The sequence below is a fragment of the Gastrolobium bilobum genome, unplaced genomic scaffold (assembly GCF_033153095.1).
Source record: "Gastrolobium bilobum isolate Gb01-03AN ecotype WA unplaced genomic scaffold, APGP_CSIRO_Gbil_v1 utg63422, whole genome shotgun sequence".
Taxonomy (NCBI): domain Eukaryota; kingdom Viridiplantae; phylum Streptophyta; class Magnoliopsida; order Fabales; family Fabaceae; genus Gastrolobium; species Gastrolobium bilobum.
Genome location: NW_026897178.1, coordinates 4,479 through 8,540, shown reverse-complemented (window position 1 = coordinate 8,540; position 4,062 = coordinate 4,479). Strand labels below are relative to the sequence as shown.

General features: G+C 41.2%; 1 non-coding gene across 1 annotated transcript; it reads right to left on the bottom strand.

Moving 5' to 3' along the window:
* Positions 1-2,651: 2,651 nt before the first annotated feature.
* Positions 2,652-2,759, bottom strand: LOC133304709 (small nucleolar RNA R71). Its single transcript, XR_009750651.1, has one exon. It is a non-coding gene; the product is annotated as a small nucleolar RNA R71 (small nucleolar RNA).
* Between the last annotated feature and the right edge of the window lie 1,303 nt (positions 2,760-4,062).

Below are 4,062 nucleotides of genomic sequence, written 5' to 3'. Positions count from 1 at the left end.
AAAACTTTTATGTTGTATAAAAAATAGTTATTAGTATTAATAAAAATATAAGTACATTAATAACTGATTTGTATAAAAAAAAAAATTTCAATAAAAGTTTAAACTGAGAGACGGCTTTTTATAAAATCTCTCAATTTCTCCAATTATAATTTTTATTAAATAACTGTTTCTCTTTTTCCAAAAATAAATAAAAATAACTCTTTCTTTCATCATAAAATAATGTAATTTTAACTAAAATAAATAGGGAAATGATCCGTTTACAAATTTGTTTTACAAATATTTGCAAATTACACTATATACTCGAAGAGAACTGATAGTCCTCAAGAGTTGAGGCCCATTAAGTGTAAATTGTTCCACAAAACCCATGTTTTGGTTATAAATCACTCCCTTTAACCTTCTTCTTTTCATATAGAGCAACTGTTTTGAATAATGGACCAGAGCAATGCCGAAAGTGAGAATTAAGGTAGACCTGGAGCAAATTTAACATTATCTTTTTCACATATGACTATTGGGTTAGTTTGCTTTGTTCAGGACACCTAAGGCCCATCAAAAGGAACCACAAAATGAAGAGAGAAGGAGTGTTACGCAGAAAGGAAAAAGAAGTCTGCTATAGTACAACAGCAGTCAAAGGAAGCAATGGGGAGCCGCCACGTCAGCTACAACAGAGAAGGTGGAGGTGCTGCCTCTGCTACAGTACGAAAGCAAAGAAGCTGAGCAATGGGGAGCCGCCACGTCAGCTACAGCAGAAGGAGTGGAGGTGCCTCCCTGAATCCGATACTCCTACTCACAAAGGGAGCCAAAAGCAAGGGGGACCACTTCCATTTAAGGCCAAGCTGGCAAGAAGCAAAGCTACCATTGGAGAGGATTTAGACAAAGCACGACCCTTAATAAAAGGAACAATGGAGATCAAATGAAGAACCCTATAAAAGGAACAAGCAATCCTCATAAAGAGGGGAATCAGCACCCATCCTAGGACTCGTTGTCTCTTTGTTTTCTTTTTTGTAAAAATGCTCACTAGGAGCTAACTTCCTCTAAGTAGGTGAGGGTTCCATAGAAGTAATCCATTTTGTCTTAGGATAGCTTTGTAAGGAACACATATTTTATAAATGAATTTTGAGTTGCTCTTTGGTTTAATTTATTGATTTTGTGAAACCCTTTGGGCTGGCAACCTCATCCCGGGACCACTCGGTTGATGAAACACTGACAAAGGCGTGTGGAGCATTCTCAAAATCCTGGGGTAGTTTAGCCTGAAGAAAGGAGGGAGAAACACCTGAAATGGGGAGCACTGCCATGTGAATCCATGCTCTTTTGAGAAGGCAACATGGTTTTCCTTGCATACAACTCCAAGTACTATGGAGTAACGTGGAGAGTAAGGCCTTACCCTCTGCTTACCTATAGCAAAACAAGGGAAGGAGCAAAATCCACTTGTAAAATATGCTACCAGGCAGGGTTAACCAAAGGGATGAAAACATGGAACCCGTAACACCTACTTGATCTTTTTCTTTCTGAAATTAATCTTAACTCAACTTCTATCACAACCTTTTCCTCACGATAACTGAACTGTGTTTTACCAGCTTATGCTCTTACTTTCATTTCGTTGACTGCTCTTAAAGTTACTTCAATTGATGCCTTTTTATTCGATGACCGTGTTAAGTCATTCACTGCTCTCATTTGGTTCAGAATGGTTAACATTGTTTAACTAGCTGCCCAGAGATTGCTCTTTGTGAAGCTTAGCTGAGAATAGTAATTTCTTTTATTGCTCCATTTTACAAATTAAGTTTCCTTTAGCGCTTCTTACTTCACAACTGCTCCCTGAGGACGATAAATCTGGGGCTACAATACCCTATATTGCTTGACACGTACGCTTGCGTATAGTTGAAGAGGGTTGCTCTTAGTCAGAGTAGATTGCTCCTGTTGGCAATCCTGATTACTACTCTACACTCTTGCTCTCTGAAAGAAATATTCCCGAGCAGTTCTCGGTTCGACCAAGCAATTGGCGCCGTTGTCGGGGATCATTTGGCAAGAAAGGGCATTTTTAAGGAAACATTTTTGCTGTTTAATCGCAGTATTTTTGTTTTAATAAACCTCCTCTATTTGTATGAGCACAGAACCTACAGAACTTGGACTGGAAATAGTACTTTTTGATCCAGAACCCGAGAGAACCTTCAGAAATAGAAGAAGAGTTCAAAGGTTGAAAAACATTACAATGGAGGAGGTTGTAAACAATGATAACAATGGAAATCATAATCATGAGCCTGAACAAGGACCGAATGGAGGAAGAGGGCCATCATTGAATGATATGGCTGCTCCCTTCAGAAATGGTCCAGAACGAGGCTATGTTCCCCCTCCTCTGAATATCCCGAACTTTGAAATAAAACCTGCAATGTTCCAAATGATTATGAACGCTGGTCAGTTCCATGGACTACCCATGGAAGACCCTCACAGTCATTTGGACAATTTCACTGAGATAGTTGACAATTTCAAAGTTCATGATATTTCGGAAGAAAACATGCGGATGCGGCTTTTTCCATTTTCCTTAGCTGGAAAAGCCAAAGAATGGAGGAGAACATTGCCCCCAAACTCCATCACCAGTTGGGAGCAATTGGCGGAACAGTTTGTTACCCGATTTTTTCCCCAAGCAAAACAAGCCCAAGTGAGGGCTGATATAGCTTCTTTTCAAATGTATGATGGAGAAAGTCTGTATGAAGCGTGGGAACGCTTTAAAGAGTTGATACAAATCTGCCCGAATCATGGAGCTTCTGATTGGGGCATCATTCACACGTTTCATCATGGTTTAACCCCACCATTGAAAGCAACTGTTGATGCAGCCGCAGGGGGAGATCTTTTGGATTTTACTTATCCAGAAACCTACCAGTTGTTGGAAAAACTTTCAAAAAAACATATTTCATGGCCTTCCACACGACACAGTGCTCCCAAGAAAGCAGGAGTTCTTGAGCTAAGCTCAGCTGATGCTCTTTCTACACAAATGGCTTCGCTCCAGAACACTATAAAAAACTGGAAGCCCATGGAACAGAAAAAAACACCTGAGCAACTTCTTTTGACTCAATCAAGTCAGAGTTGTTGTGTGCTATGCAGGAGGGTATGACAACAACAACAGGAGCAATGACAACCATCAAGGGAACAATAACCGAGGCTGGAGGAATCAGAATAATGCTGGAGGTAGTGGAGGAAACTACCAGAATCGACCCCCGTATCCCAGGCAGAACCAACAAAACTGGGATAAGGGTGAAGGAAAGTCCCAATCCTTTGAGACTTCTGTCAAGCAGTACATGAATCATAACAGCGCAGCCATGCGAAACCTAGAAACCCAAATTTGTCAGCTGGCTGGAGCACTCAAACAGAGGCAACTAGGGACACTCCCTAGTGACACAGAAAAGTCGTCTCAAGATAACCAGGAGCATTGTAATGCTATAAGCCTACGAGATGGAAAGACCTTACCACCCCCAGACTTAGTGGCACGACCTCAAAAGCGCGAACCAGCAAAACAACCCATAGGAAAGGAAGTTGAAGAAGCCACTGACCCTTCACACCTTGAAGCTCAGACAGGACCAGAAGAGAAGGTCCAAAGCAATGAGTCTGCTGAAATCAAACCGGATGACGCAACACCTGTAGCAGACCTTGGGGCAACAAAAGTCAGTGAACCAGTTCCAGTTCCAACTTATGTTCCCCCATGCAAGAGAAGGAGTGAACCGATCGAGCCTCCTTTTCCACAGAGGTTAAAAAAGCAACACGAGGATAAGCAGTTTAGCCAGTTTCTTGACTTGATGAAACAACTTCACATAAATATCCCTCTAGTAGAAGCTCTGGAGCAAATGCCTTCATATGCAAAATTTATGAAGGACATTTTGTCAAAAAGAAGAAAGATCGAAGAGTTTGAGACCGGAGCCCTCACTCAACAATCGTGCAAGTACCTGAGTAAAATTCCTCCCAAACTAAAGGATTCTGGTATATTCACCATCCCGTGTACAGTTGGGAAGAACTATCTTGGTCGGGCACTTTGTGATCTGGGCTCAAGTGTAAATCTAATGCCAGCTTCCATCT